This window comes from Lycium ferocissimum, chromosome 6 (genome assembly GCF_029784015.1).
Source record: "Lycium ferocissimum isolate CSIRO_LF1 chromosome 6, AGI_CSIRO_Lferr_CH_V1, whole genome shotgun sequence".
NCBI lineage: Eukaryota > Viridiplantae > Streptophyta > Magnoliopsida > Solanales > Solanaceae > Lycium > Lycium ferocissimum.
In genome coordinates this window covers 59,332,180-59,348,831 of record NC_081347.1, presented here as the reverse complement: position 1 = coordinate 59,348,831, position 16,652 = coordinate 59,332,180, and the positions used below count along the sequence as shown (strand labels likewise).

General features: G+C 38.0%; 1 pseudogene; it reads left to right on the top strand.

Moving 5' to 3' along the window:
• The first annotated feature begins 1,478 nt into the window (after positions 1–1,478).
• LOC132061442 (acyl-acyl carrier protein thioesterase TE3, chloroplastic-like) lies at positions 1,479–12,165 on the top strand (annotated as a pseudogene).
• The last annotated feature ends 4,487 nt before the right edge of the window (positions 12,166–16,652 follow it).

Genomic DNA, 16,652 nt, shown 5'->3' with positions numbered 1-16,652 from the left:
GGTTCGGATCGGTTTTTTGGTTTCATTTGAACACCCCTAGCAAGATCCAAAGAGATCAAATTTAGTTGAAGAACTGACAATGTCATTTTCTTACGAAGCCATCAATTTCTTTTTACGATGAGGCGTATGAACCATTACTTGTTATTTGATATGTGTTACGAATTTTTATATGACGTGTTGCATGATAATTTAAGACCACTAGAAGTTTTTATTGCATCAGCCAACGATATAACAGATACGTTCAATGTAAGTGTCAACTGTCCCGTAGCAGCTCATGAATTTTCATTTTGCACTCCAGGCCAACTTCAATTGTTCCTAAAAATCACATTGATACACAATTAATGTAGAATTAAAACCTTAAGGGCTCGTTTGGTTGGGAAACAACTTATCCCAGGATAACTAATCCCGGGATTTAGTTATTCCACCCTCAAGGTGGGATAAAATAAGGCTACAATCCTAGTTATTCTGGATTTTTATTCCAACCGAACATGGGATAAGGAGGCATTAAAATTTTATCCCGGGACTATTTTTTGCTCATCCTTCAGACCAAAAGACCCCTAACATTGTTAGGCATATTTATACAAAATAAAACCAAACAAAGAATAATAAAAATAGGAATAAATTAATATCAAGTATCCCCAACATTTATCTCTCTCTCTCTTTTTTTTTTTTTAAATAACCGTTGTGTCCGGACCAACTTGGGCGCACCTCCACTAATTTCACCTGCATAACTCTATTCACTAAAGCTAGGACAGATGGAAAGAAAACACCTTGTATATATATATTTTTGTCTCTGTTGGAATTTAAACCTAAGACTACGTGATTTTCAACCCACTTTATTGACTGCTAGGTCACACCCTCTCCGGCATCACTTAAAAGATACTCCAATATAAGTTAACTTTTGATATTTTTTTATGATTCAAAATGAATGAATTTTTCAAAGTGTAAAGATATACTCCCTTCTTTTAGATTTACGTGGCACCATCTGACTAGGCACGAAGTTTAAGAAAAAAAAGAACATCTTAAAAATTTATGATCCAAAACAAAACATTAAATATCTGTGGGACCGTAAATCATCTTCAATTGTTTATAAATACAAAAAGGTGACATTCTTTTTTAAACAGATTTAAAGAGAAAATTACATTGTATGTTAATTGGGGCAATAATGCTTTCAAAATTGACCTATTTTTTTAATTCTTACAAAAGATGACCCAAACTTTTCTCTCTCTCACTCTCTCTCTGCCTTCTTATATGTTTGTATATGTTGATATAAATGTCTGCATATGCGTGTATATATCTATATATGTTTGTATATATTTATATATTTTGAGCTACTTTTTGTAATATAAATTTTAGGCGATTTTTATAAAATATAAGTGACCAATTTATATATTTCTGAAATTTTCCCTTAAAAGAAACGTGCCTCTTCTACATAAATTTGCATGGGGACCAAACAATGCCGTTGGGCGTTGGCATAAACCTTCAAGCCTACATACCTTAAACTGAAACAAGTTTCCTTACATTTCCAATTTTCGGCTGTTTTAAATCTCCAAATTCTTCACTATTATCACAATTTTTTTTTAATTTAATACAGAAATGTCGCAATGCTTAGGTTCCCCTTTGATGTGCGTTGGACATATAACACACAGTTCAAGTGGGAACCCACTGTTGCCAAATAATCATCGGTCACCCTTTACATTTCCGGTCATCCCTAACCGGCAATTCCCGGTGAAGAAGTTACAGTCATCGGGGAGTAAATTGAGGAGTTTTACAGCTCATGCATTTGATCTCAAAGGCGGTCAAAGGTATGTATATCTCTCTTACTCCTTCCGTCCCAATTTGACTGAATGGGGAGTTTAATGATCCTTTTGGCCATGAAAATTGTGAAATTTGAAAAAAATAATTTTTGTTTTCAAAGTGAAAAATGGTAGTATTTGGAAATTGAAGTTGTGTTTGGCCATGGATACAAATTGGCGAATGTTTTGATTTTTTTTTTTTTTTTTTTTTAGTTATTTGGAGTGGAAAAGGTGAAAACAACTTAGTTTTTCGAATTTCGGAATTCAACTTCAAGTTGTATTCTGAAAATTTTCGGAATTTTATGGCCAAACATGATTTTGTGAATTCACTCCTGGAAAAAAGTGAAAAATATTCATGGCCAAACGCTGTATAAGAGTAAAATGAAGACTTTTGAAATTTGTGACTTAAAATAAGTCATTGATATTTGTGTATCTATAAGTCATTTCATTAAAGGAACAATGGAAACTTCAAAGTCAAATGGTTACTCCCTCTGTCCCAATTTATTGTCCCTATATATATGACTCTTTTTGTTTTTTCGAGAGTCAAACAAGAAAATCGTTGGCCACGATTTACTCGTATGTCTTTTAAATATTTTAAATGTAGTTTCTAAATATGTAAATTATTTTTCAAAAAACTTAAAGATTGTATGTTCGTATTCACGGTCAAAAATAAAGAAGTTTGATTCTCGAAATTCGAACTGTGTCACATAAATTGGGAAAGAGGGAGTACTAAATATATAAATGTGTCATTCTTTTTGGTTGACTAAAAAGAAAAGAGTGTCGCGTAAATTGGGACAGAGGGGAGTAAATTATAGTTTCATTCAAATTCATCCGATGTGACAAACCATCGTCGTGTTAGTTCTTGGACAAAGGATGAGAGTTGTCCAGGTTGATGATCAGGGTAAAATGAGTCTAACTATTATAAATTATCTGAATATTGAATTCTTGGGCATGTGTCCGCTTGACTGTGACTGAATGGACAGATGAATAAGATAGTCGAAGTACAAGAAACAACATATAGTAGTATGAATCAAAGGACAATAAACTATAGATCAAAACTGCGATCACTAATATGAAGGGATACACGGGACTACCTCTTGGCCTTCTACCCTAATCTGAGTCCTCCATAGCCTCCTATCTAAGGTCATGTCCTCGGTAAGCTGGGACTGCGCCATGTCCTGTCTAAGCACCTCTCCCCAATACTTCTTCTACCTACCTCTACCTCTTCTAAAACTGTCCATAGCCAACTTCTCACACCTTTGTACTGGGGCATCTGTGTCTCCCCTCTTCACATGCCCAAACCATCTCAGCCTCGCTACCCGCATCTTGTCCTCCTCCGATGCCACTCCCACCTTATCCCGGATATCTCCATTCTGAATCCTATCTCACCTGCTGTGCCCACACATCCATCGCGGCATTCTCATTTCTGCAACTTTCATCTTTGGATCTGAGAGTTCTTCACTGCCCAACACTCCGCCCCATACAACAAAGTCGGTCTCACCACCACTTTGTAGAATTTGCCTTTAAGCTTTGGTAGGCGGTGGCACCTTCTTATCACACAACACTCCTGAAGCGAGCCTTCATTTCATCCACCCTGCACCAATACGATGTGTGACATCATTGTCAATATCCCCATTTCCTTGTATAATAGATCCAAGATACTTGAAACTTCCTTTCTTTTGGATGGCATGGGTCCCAAGCCTCACTTCTCGCTAGCCTCATGTGTCACGTCACTGAACTTGCATTCCAAAGATCGTCTTGTCCTACTCAACTTGAACCCTTTTAGGTCAGCGAGTTTGTCTCCAAACCTCCAGCTTAGCGTTCACTCCGCTGTGAGTCTTGTCAATCAAGACTATATCATCCGCGAATAACATACACCATAGCACCTCACCTTGAATTTTCCGCGTCAAACCATCCATAACAAGGCAAATAAAAATGGGCTAAGAGCTTGGTCAGGCGAGAAATCTGGTAAATGGTATGAGTAGAAATTACTGGACAAGGATTTTTTATATCTGTTCTATGTTACTTTTTTGTGACCCTGTAGTAAGATCATTTGTTACCCTTGCTTATGGAATTCGTTTTTTCTTTCAATAACTTGAGATGATGTTATCCAAACTTTGGATAATGAATATGATTTGCTTTGCTTTGCTCTGCTCTGCTTATTACTAAGACGTTATTGGCCCATATTTGAAGGGGACTTATGTGGTCAATGACTGTTTGAATCTTGTGTTTTACGCATACCAAAGATGAAGCCAGTATCCACATCGTATCTGAACTTAAGAACAGTTATCTGCCAGAACGTTGCTCGGGTATAAATTAGTATCTCTCTTGCCGAAAAAGAGGTCAATTGTAAGCTAATAACATATCTATTCAAAATGTTGTTAAGTAATTGGCACGGATCGTTACCCCTGATGCTGAACCAAGGCTATCACGAATTCAAGATTTTCCAATGTACTAAGTCCTATTAAATTGTGTGTGACCTATGTTGAGTAATCTAATTTCTTACTTAACTAATATAAATTTTCTGGTTAAATTCTATAAATTTATATTAGTTCTTGCTAGTTCCTCCATTGTTATTGATTACTTCCTTGCTTTGCTCCGCTAACCCTTTCCCTTTTTTGTTAAAAAAGAAAAAGGACAGACAAAGGGAAAGCACAAAATTAATTTTTTCTCACTGAAGTGTATCATCATTTTAAAGGATTTGAACTTACTAAACTAACAGCTAAGGAGTTTCTTATGCTAAATTCCAAAAATGGAGCCAGTGTATTATTGTTATTACAACTTTTGACGCATGAATTTTAGCTAGAATAGACAAAGTTCACTGGAATTTGTAGGTGAAGAAATAAGATTATTCTGCAAAAAAGCTTAAAAGCAATCGAACAGTTACTTGTTCTTAATGTTTACCATATGATCAAACAATCTGGTGGATTATGTGGAAAGATAAAAACTATTGAATTTCTAAAGACAAAAAGGAGAATGTAACTAGTCTTAAAATTTAATTGCATTTCTTTGCTTTCCTTTGAGAAAATACATAAAATCACCCCTAAACTTGTCTAGAAAACTCACTTGCACACTTAAACTCTGCGGGTGTTTCTTTACCCCTTATTTTTGTTCCGAATAAAATTAATACACCTTTGAGTGATGTTGAGTATTGATGTGGCAGAGAAAGTGATTTCAGTTTCTCACAAGCGTGTGAGAAGCAAGAGAAAGTGCTTAAAACAGACAAAAAAAAAGACACATGTCAGTCTCCGTTTGGACATTTTATAACCAATTACACATAATATTAAAATTGTATTCTTTTTTTTTTTCCTTGTTCTTTCTCACTTTGTCGTCAGTTCTTTTTTTTTTTTTTCCTCTCTTTCTTCATCTTCACCAAAGCCACCAGCTACCACCTCCCCTCCCGTCCTCCTCCACCTCCATCCCACCACTTCATTTTGTTTTCAGAGGAGAGTTCAATGATTGATGGGAAGTTTTTTAAGAAATTGAAAAAATGGAATTGAAAAATATTTGATTCATCAATGATAAATGATAATACATTTATTCAAAGTTATTTATTCATCATCTTTTTTACGTAGTGTCTTAAATTAAGAAAATATATATATTTCACAAACTTAAAAGTCTTAAGAAAGGAATTTGATAATAGGTGCATAATCGGAGGAAAGAAATGGTTTCTTAAAATTGGAAACCCCATATTCATAGCAGGGGCCTGCTTGTAACTAGAGGATTTAGAGAATGGTTTGAGGATGACCTTCCAGAAATGGTGATGACTGTGAATTTTTTCTTGCCAAAGAATATGGATCGGATGAGAGCAAATGTAATTTAGGAAGAAAATGGGGGTAGGGGCGGAGCTACGCTTGCCCGAGGGGTGTCAAGCGACACCCCTTCGCCAAAAAATTACATTGTATAGATAGGTGAAATTTTAAATTTATAGGTATGTATACTAGTATTGACACCCCTTAACACAAGTTGAAGGCATTAAGGGGTTGCAAAAAGTCCCTAAGGTCGCCTGTTCAAACTTGCGTTGCGACATATCTTTATTTTTTGACACCCCTTAATATGATTCCTAGCTCCGCCACTGAATGAGGGACAAGGTTACATTTTGGAGGGATAAGGTCTTCTATATGAAAATAACGGAAATTTGGGAATCTGCGGAAAATGTGGGTTTGGTTATGGAGTAAGGCACGACGGAGAAGAAAGGGAAATGTAGGTTTAGGTTTAGGGGTATTTGTTTGGGAATGGGTGGGGTTGGGATTTATTTAATTATATTTTAGTTAGTTTCAACAACAACAACAACAACAGCAACATACCCGGTGATCCCACAACGTGGGGTCCGGGGAAGAGGGAGACGTTGTATCTTACCCCTACCTAAGAGGTTGTTTCCTAAGACCTCGGCTCAAGAAAAGGCATAGGAAAGGTCGGATACGGGCAAACAAATCAAAGCAATTATGAAAATGAAAACAATGAAAGTAAATAAGCCATTATAAACTAACAGATACTCGCAAATCAAGAGACAAGAAACTATAGAAAGCAATATAACTACTCGTAAGAAAGGATAAACGCGACTACCTACTAGCTTCTACCCTAATATGAGTCCTCCATACCCTCCTATCTAAGGTCATGTCCTCGGTGCAAGGTGGAAATGCGCCATGTCCTGTCTAATCACCTCTCCCCAATACTTCTTCGGCCTACCTCTACCTCTTCTAAAACCGTCGCTAGCCAGCCTCTCGCACCTCCGCACTGGGGCATTTGCATCTCTCCGCATCACATACCCAAACAATCTCAGCCTCGCTTCCCGCATCTTGTCTTCCATTAAGGCTACTCCGACCTTGTCTCGGATGACTTCATTCCTAATCGTATCGCTCCTAGTGTGCCCACACATTCATTGCAGCATTCTCATTTCCGCCACTTTCATCTTCTGAACATGAGATTTCTTGACTGGCCAACGCTCCGCCCATACAACATAGTTGGTCTAACCACCACTTTGTAGAACTTGCCTTTAAGTTTTGGTGGTACCTTCTTGTCACACAACATTTCGGAGGCAAGCCTCCATTTGATCCACCCTGCACCAATACAGTGTGTGACGTCATCATCAATCTCCCCATTTCCTTGTATAATAGACCCAAGATACTTGAAACTATCTTTCTTCTCAGACAGACTTCGGGTGCCAAGCTTTACTTTCACGATCACCCCTTACGCACTATATCACCGAACTTGTACTCCAAGTACTCGTCTGGTCCTACTCAACTTGAACCCTTTAGACTCCGAGTTTGTCTCCAAACCTCCAGCTTAGCGTTAACTCCGCTGCGAGACTCGTCAATCAGGACTATGTTATCCGTAAATAACATACACCATGGCACCTCACCTTGAATTTGCCGCATCAATCCGTCCATCACCAAGGAAAATAAAAATGGGCTAAGAGCTGATCCCTGGTGCAACCCCATCACCACTGGAAAGTGCTCTAAGTCTCCTCCCATAGTCCTTACCCTAGTCTTGGCCCCATCATACATGTCCTTGATCGCCCTAATGTATGCCACAGGTACACCTCTAGCCTCCAAGCATCTCCATAGAACCTCTCTCGGCACTTTGTCATATGCCTTTTCTAGGTCGATGAATACCATGTGCAAGTCCCTCTTCCTCTCCTTATATTGCTCCACCAGTCTCCGTACAAGATGAATAGCTTCTGTAGTTGAGCGCCCCGACATGAATCCGAATTGGTTCTCTGAGATAGACACGCCTCTCCTCACCCTCATCTCCACCACCCTTTCCACACACTTTCATATGTGCTTTGCTTAGCAGCTTGATCCTCCGTAGGGCCGTTGCAACTTTGAATGTCGCCCTTGTTCTCGTACAATAACAGAATCATCAGACCGCATCGCCATTCTTCGGGCATCTTAGTCGTCTTAAAGATGACATTAAATAACCGAGTCAACCACTCAAACCTACCCTGCTGCAGTCTTCCAAAACTCCCAGTAATCTTATCGGGCTCGATCGCCCTTCCCCTACTCATCCTACGAACAAAACCCTTAACTTTCTCAATCTTTCTACTCCTACAATATCCAAAATCACGACACCTCTCGGAGTACTCCAAATCTCCCAGTCGTTCAAGAGTTTGTGGAAGTATGACTGCCATCTCCGTCTAATGAGAGCGTCCTCCAACAGTACCCTCCTATCCTCGTCCTTGATGCACTTCACCTGATCTAAGTCACGCGCCCTCCTCTCTCTCGCCTTGGCTAGTCAGTACAACTTCTTATCCCCGTCTTTGTCCTCTAGTTCTACATACAGGCATTCAAAAGTTGCTGTCTTTGCCGCCGTAACCGCTAACTTTGCCTCCTTCCTCGTTATCTTATACGATTCCCTATTCGTTCGCTTATCCTCATCATCCTTGCTGTCTACCAACTTCACATACGCCACCTTCTTTGCTTCCACCTTCTCTTGAACTTCTCCATTCCACCACCAGTCCCCTCGGTGCCGACCACGGCTACCCTTTGAGACCCCCAGCACCTCTTTAGCTGCTTCCCTAATGCAATTGGCCGTACTATCCCACATGTTGGTCGCCTCCCCATTACTCTCCCAGGCTCCCATAGTCCTCAACTTCTCCCCCATCTCCAGGGCACCCGTCATGGTCAAACTCCCTCATTTGATCCTAGGCCTGTCATCCACGACCGTCTTTCTCTTCCTCATCTTAATTTCCAAATCCATCACCAAGAGCTTATGCTGGGTCGTTAGATTCTCACTCCTAATCACCTTGCCTTTACAAAGAACTTTATCGTCCCTCCTAAGGAGTAAAAAGTCTATTTGCATCTTAGCCAACGAACTACGAAAGGTTACCAAGTGCTCCTCCTTCTTTGGAAAACTCGAATTGGCTACCACCAGCCCAAAGGCTTTTGCGAAATCTAACAGTGCAACTCCTCCTCCGTTCCTGTCCCCGAAACCACAACCTCCATGCACATCGTCATATTCCCCCGAAATTGACCTAATGTGCCCATTGAAATCTCCTCCGATGAATAGCTTCTCAGTGGGCGGTATACCTCCTATCATCTCGTCCAAATCCTCCCAAAAACGTCTTTTCTTCTCTTCGCCCAGGCCCGCTTGCTGCGCGTAAGCACTAATAATGTGCAAAATAAACCCTCCAGCGACCAGCTTAATCGTCATCAACCTATCACTGACCCTCTTAACCCCTACCACCTGGTCTCTTAAGTCATTATCTACTAAAATGCCTACCCCATTCCTATCCCTCGACCTACCTGAGAACCATAACTTATACTCGTCCACATCTTTAGCCCTGGATCCTACCCATTTAGTCTACTGGACACACGCTATATTAATCCTCCTCTTCTTAAGAATCTTACCTAGTTCGATGGAATTCCCCCTTAGAGTCCCAATATTCTAAGACCTCACTTGCAGACTAGAGACTTCCTTAACCCACCTACCCCCTCCAACCCTCACCCCCGTCCGAGAACATGACCCTAGTCCACCATCGTTTACCAAAGCCAGTAAAGCAAATATAAACTACTCAAACAGGCAAGAATCAATACTAAAACACACGTTAGCAATAATCTAGATGAAAGTGTAACTACTACGACAAGAACGATATAAGTAATGCAAGAATGTAAATTAGCTGCAAGGATAAAAGATAGAGAATTAAAAAAAAAAAAAAAAAAAGGCAGCCGGAGGTACCAACTCCAGTTAGACAGAACCTGTTCACGCCGGAATCACTGTTCACGCCGGAAAACTCGAATCTGTCGGACCCGGATTCGCGGGCCCCAAGGGGCGGAAAAAAGGAGCGGGGAACACCAGAGAGAAGGAAGGAGAGAAAAGAAGAGAAAGAAGATAGGAGAAGAAGAGGGGTGGGGTTGGGTATAGGGCTGTCACAAACCCTAGGAGAGAGACAACTTACCTGGAGGTCGCTGGCCGAAGTTGGGGGGTGGGGGATGGGAAGAAGACCGTTGGGTTTTCTTAAATGACGTGGACGAATCACAAAGCGAGTGGTTCAACAACACCTAGCTGTCAACTGGTCTGGGCAAAGTAAGGCTGAACAAAATTCACTTACAAGTTTTTTAGGGTGGGCTGTTGTGGGGGGGGGGTGTAAAGGATTGCCTGTAAAGTTAAATTGTTAAAGTGAGTTTTGGAGACAAGTTAAGGGGTGATTTTATGTATTTTCTCCTTTCTTTTTGGAGCAACATGGCAATATACATGATACTCATGAATCATGATGACTACCTTTGATGTATTCTGTTCTCAATAACAGCATACACTTGATGAGGTTACATTTATAAACTTCACCTTATGAAAAAAAAAATGTTAGAATATGATCAGGACCTTTGCCATGAGAGAACGGTAAAAGAGGAAAATAATCACAGTTTAGCCGTCGGTTTAATATAAACTATACGAGATAAATCAGAGTCACCTTGCTGGAGGCACACAGTAATATTTAGAAAACTCAAGAACAGATCTTGGAACTCCAAAAGGCGATAGTTTGCTTTAGTTGACTATTGTGAGTCGATAAAGTTTTAGAAAGTTTTACTTCTGTCTAGCTCTTGTCCATTACTGATTATTTTCACATTTTCAAGAAGTAAGTATTCTTTTCAACTCACATCAAGTGAATAATTTGATTTGCATGAGTGTTAAGGCAACTATTGCAGTTTTATAGTAGCGTTAAGTGGAAGTAGGACTAAAGGTGGAGATAGGTTTAATCTTTGATGATTTGAACTTTTTATGTGCAGAAAGGTCTGTCCTTTTTCATGATATAGTAAAGAGAAATTGAAGAGCATAGAGCCATAGAGAAAATGGTATTGCAGAAACAAGTTGATAATTTTGGAGAATCTAGTAGGTGGTCAATTACTACGATAAGGAAATTCAACTTTTTCGATAAGTTGTTGTTTTTATTGCTTCAAAAATTAGCTTTAAGCTTGTATTGCATATGTACATGGTGTTATACAAAACCTCAGCTTCCTCAGCGTACTATCTACTGAAAAAAATGAGCAATTCTATCATATTTTCTACATCATTTCTACACCAAAACGAAAAGAGAAAGAAATCTAATATTTACTCTTTTACATGCTTTCTGATTTGCTCTAAATAAACACTCTACTCCTTGCTGTCCAGAACACCTACCAGGTGCAAACTGTTACTGTGTCACATATTCTTGTAACCTTATCTTTTGCAAATTCCTTTGCTGTCAATAATGTTAAGTAGGAGACCTGCCACCTTAAAAGTCTTCATGTTAAAATTTTTGTTCATCTGGGATTGACACCAAAGTCCCCTTCTGTACAAAGACCTGTCTCGTTGTATATTACTAATACTGGATATGAAGTATAAACTAGTCCATATCAAAGACTTTCAAATGACAATATTTCTTCTCGTGGTTATGACTTGTTTTCAATAAATGAAACAGGTCGTCACGAGTTTCTAGAAAGGATTGGCATAAGTGCTGATGAAGTGGCACGCAATGGTGACGCATTAGCAACAACAGAGCTGTCACTTTAAGTATCTAGCACCTCCAAAGGTAAGATCCTCATTTACACATCATTAAGGACCAAAAACTATGCAACCAGAAATACAGACCTTGGTTAAATGTCCTTTTCAATTCAAATTTGTGGTAGTCTTCACTTTTGAATATGAAAACTAGAACTGTGAATACATGTTGAAATGAAGAAGGCTTAAAATTTTCAATTTCAAGTGTGACAAGTTTGGATAGGCATAGTTAGGCAGGTTCATGTCAAATGGATGATGAGTCGGCTAAATGAAGCTTTTTACAGCTGATTATAATGTGACACTGCCTTCTTTCCAAATTACTTGAAATAATGTTTTTGTTAATGGTTCATGTTTTTATTAGTGTTGTCAACTGTACATAATAATACAACCTTAGTTCTTCAAATGTGACTAATCAGGGAAAATAAAGCTGTTTAATCTCTGTATTGACTTCAAATTTGAACAGAACTGCTTAAAATTTGCGTTATGTTATCCTGCCTGTTATCATTTCTTTCATCTTTGGTTCAGAGTGGAGATAGATTCGTGGTGAAGGTGCGACTATCCGACTCTTCAGCTGCTCGTTTGTTTTTCGAACACTTTATCTTCAAACTTCCAGATCAAAAGGTCAGTTTCCTCCATTACCATTCAACTATCTATAATTGAAGAGGAGGAAAATAGCAAAAACCACTGTATGCTTCTCATATCTTACAGCATTTTGTTAAATTTTCCAGCCCATCTTGGAGGCAAGAGGAACAGCGGTGTGGCTTAATAAAAATTATCGTCCTGTCTGAATTCCTTCAGAGTTCAGATCAAAATTTGTTCAGTTCCTTCGCCAGGAGGCATCTAACTAATGTATTTGTTACAAAATAAAGAAAAGTTGTTCTGATCAAAGATTTTTCTGAGGTGCATAATGACCACAAAGGCAAAAGATACAGCAATGTATAGATTTTCCTGGGTTAATATCACCTTTGGTCCCTCAATTTCTGAGAAACTCTGAATTTGGTCTTTGTAATATCTTAAGCACATGTGATCTTCAGTTAATTGAAACGTCACTTTTGATCCCTTTGTTTGTGAATATTCACAAATTTACCATCATTATTAATTGTTCCACCACTTAATTATTATGCTTGATGTTAAGTTTGTATTGTTACTCTATATTTGATGGTAATAGAGTTCTAAAAATAGTCTAAATATAACATATCTTACATAGAGAGATCAAAAACGCATATTTCAATAAATTAAAGGATTAACAGTTTAGTTAGATATTACAAGGCTAAGAATTTATCAGGACCAGAAGTGCTATTATCCCTATTTTTTTTTTCCCGGTATTGATAGAGAAGCCAGGGCAGCTGAAGTAATATCAAGTTCTCATTATTATTTATAGAGGACTCTCAAAATGCTGTTAGTTGACCAATTTTTATTGTGAATTAAACTACTTTGATTTTTAGAAAAGGAAAAAATAAATGATAGGTCAATGAAGTACTCCTCTATTCCTATTTAACTCATCCAGATTTGATCTTAAAAGTGAAGACACATTTTTTGACTAACAAATTTCTGTTTGTTCTTTTTCAACGAAAGCTCAAAGTATAATATGTCCTTACGTATTATTTCCTTAGCTTTGACGTGTTGTGAGTCAATTTGATCATCAAAGTCAAAATGGGAAATCGAGAACAATAAGGTTTTTTTGCCACATTATTTGACCACAATGGCTCAAATGATATAAATTTATATGACTATTTAGGTCAAATTTAATAATTTATGCTTATTTAATGTCATTTCTATCTTTTTTTCTCAAAGCTTATCTTAATTTAAAATTATTTAATAGAGATTATGATGGTTTTTATACAAATGTGGCTAAATTTGGGTCAAATTCATCTGGCCATTTAGCAACTCTCGAGAACAATAACATGCTAGTAGATAATATTCATGTACAGTCATTCGCATTAATGTCGGTCAACTTTCGCATTTTCACATGTTACATGTTACATGTTACTTCCCCTTTTTACACGTGATTTAATCCCTTAATTCTCCAAAATATCACTCTGCATGAGGATTTGAGCGTTTTAGTATATACACCCTCCCGTTCAAAAAAAGTGTCTATTTAGCCTTTATTTTTTTATTCAAAAAGAGTGTCCACTTATCAAATTAAAAAAAAAAAAATTAATTTTATCTTTTCAGATTTTTTCTTATTAAGTGTTAAGTGATCAAATGCAATACCTATTTAATTAGGGATGGTTTAATCCAATTGCCTATTTTTGTCTAGAAGTTAATATTTTCTTAAGGGATGTGCAATGGAAAGTGAAGCAATCTCTTTTGAATGGGAGAGAAGTAGTAGTTTTCATTACATTATCATATATATTAAGATGGTCTATGTGAACAATTCTTTTATGCTATCAGATTAAGATAGGCGAAGTGAATAGATAGTTGTTTATAGTAAGTTTAATCTATCAACTAAGAAACAAGCTGGCATATTACATGTTACAATCAATTAAGGTATTTTGACACTAAACTATTTTTATCACTGTCATAAAGGTTAATTCCTTCTGCATTGAGTTCCTGCCTTGCATGTCCGTTTGTTTGGGAAGAAGGTGAAAAATTGGACATTTCGCATCCAAATAATAAATGCGTTGCTGAGCTCTCTAGCAAGTTGGCAGCAAGCATTTCCTCACTCTGTGTGGAAGAGCTTCTGAAAGGAAGCTTCGAGCTCATATTGATCATGGGTTAGAAACGGGAATCGAACTTTATGAGATCGAATCTCCTATTGTTCCTCAGTAGCTCAGTCGTAGAGTGGTTGGCTGTTAACTCTATTTTTTCCTTTTTTTGTTTCAAATCTTTTTTTCTTTCTATTGACAATACTTAAATACATCACCGTAAACTTTTTACATGTCAAACCTCTTTGACTGCTATAGTAAAATATCGTGTAGATCGAACGTACCGAACATGCAAATCAATTTTATAGAAAACTTAATTGTTATAATGAAATGAGTATTTCTAGAGGACAACTATTATAGAAAGATGACCTAACATTCTCCGGCCACTTTTAAAATAGACTTCCTTTCTGAATTTGAATTTGTCATTACAAAAACTTAACATTCACGTGCAGTCCTACTCATTAATGTCAGTCAATTTCGTTTTATCTCACATGTTACATGTTACTTTTCTTTTTCGCACATGGTTTAATCCCCTTCTGCTTTCTCTTTTTTCCCTAAACTTTTTCTCTACTCAGTTAAGGGAAAATTCTCTCTTGGCAATACGTGAATGCATAATTATAATCCTCTTTTCTTTTATTGATGAGTTCCTGCATTGTATGTGGGGCTATGAGTAGCTAATTAGGTAGCGCTGACAAATGGGACTTTTTACATGTTAAGGAATGCTCTCACTTTTTCTTTTTCAGTTCTATTTTCTCTATTTTTGGTCTTTCTTTTATTTTTCAAATTTCGTGTCACACAGCTGATATTCTATTTAATCAGAAGGCAGACGTTTTTTTGAAAATAAAAGAGGGACGTATTAAAAAAGTTTACACATCCAAGTGCTAATAGTAAATGGCTTCCTTAGAAGGAACAACTTATGAAGAGAGTTCTCGGGTGCCACCAAAGATTGTGGTGCAGCGGATGATACTGCTCCTCCCTTAACAAAAGTGTATTGGGGAAAATGCACATCCGGATATTTTTTGGGGACCGGGCCTTAGGATGACCAGGGGTGCCTTCACTGCCGTCTTCCATTCCCAACAACCCACGTCACATCAGCTAGCCTCGATCAGAGGGCTGCTGCACGAACGAACGTTGGAGCTTCAGACACATCACGTCATATGTCCTTTAAGGTAGAAAAGTATGTCTTTGGCTTACATAAGGATAACTTAGGAGGGAAGAAAAGGCATCTTGATCTATCTCATATTTTGTAACCCTAGAATTTTTCTATCTCCATTAAATCTTGTAAAAACCACCATTGTCGGCATAATATACTGAGCTCGTGGATTTGAACTCATATTCTATCATCTTCAATATATCCTTTATTTATCTTAATTTCCAAGCTTTTTTGTTGTTTTTCCACTTTTCAAACGAAACTTACTAAGATAAAAATAAAGACCAAAACGACAAAAACAAAACGTAGAAAAATGGTGAGAACGAAATCCCGAGGCGGGTCAAAATTACGTGTCTACACTTACTGCGGGAAGCAATCCACTACCCAAAAGAAAAACGGCTAGTTAAGTTCTGAACTTTCAAGAATTCATAAATTTTGGAAGAGTGTGCAGATCCTTTCACAATATTAATGGTCATAATCAAAATTATAATTAGGACAGTTATAGTTGGGAAGTAGTGACAGAGGTGGTTCCACAAGAGATGCTTCAAGTGGTTGCCGCACCTGTACCCGCTAAGATCATTTGTGTAACGACCCGTTTGGTTGTTATAGGCTTTCCGGCATTTTCGCCCTTTCCCGAGCATTGATTAGCTTACTTTTGACTAGAGGAGATCATTGACACACTTCCCGAGGTGTCTAGATCGGATTCGGGCAACTTTTTGTGAAATATGGGCTTTAAGTGAAAAGAGTTGACCCAAAGTTGACTTTTGGGTAAACGGACCTTTTTCGAAAATCCGTCGATTCCGAGAGGTCCGAATGGTCGATTAGAATTCGTGTGTATATCTGGTTCCGTTCCCAATGTACTCGGATGCATTTTGGGACTTGGGTTGGGAAATTGGAATTAAGGTATCGGGGGTTGACTCGGTCGATGAGACATTCGTTGGAAATTCTGACGCCACGAGCGCATTCGTAGCGTATTTTTATGTGTGTCTATGTGTGTGGCATGTGAGCAGATGGCCTCGGGAATTAGTCAAAAAATCAAATTGAATTGTGAAACTTGGGTGGATTTCTGGTGCCCGCTTTGGCGGCACTAGTATCATGGCAGCGGTACCCTTTGGAGCGGTCACCCTGCCGCTGGAGCGGTCCAAGCTAATTGGGCTTGACCGCTGAAGCGGTCGAGGGACCACTCAACGTCGCCAAAGCGGGTAATGGGCAGTGAGTATAGTTAATGAAGTGTTAAAAGCCTTTAGTCCCTCATTTAATACCATTACGAAAATAGAGCTCTTGGGATCTGTTCTTGGAGATTAGTAGTGAAGATTCTTTGTGGTAAGTTCTCCTAATCCTTTTGCTATTTCATTAATCCTAATCATCTTAGAATTCCTCTTCCCTTATCAATTACTTAGTTATGGAAGATAAAAAATGGGTTTTGATGAATGTTCTATCTAGGATATTAATGATAAAATTGATTGGGTTATGCTAGATTTTGATAAATCTAAGGTTGTTAATCATTTATCTTCCATTATTAGTGTTGAATTCTTGAATCAAAGAGTTAGGGTTTATACCCAAATTCAATTTCGAAATTAGGGG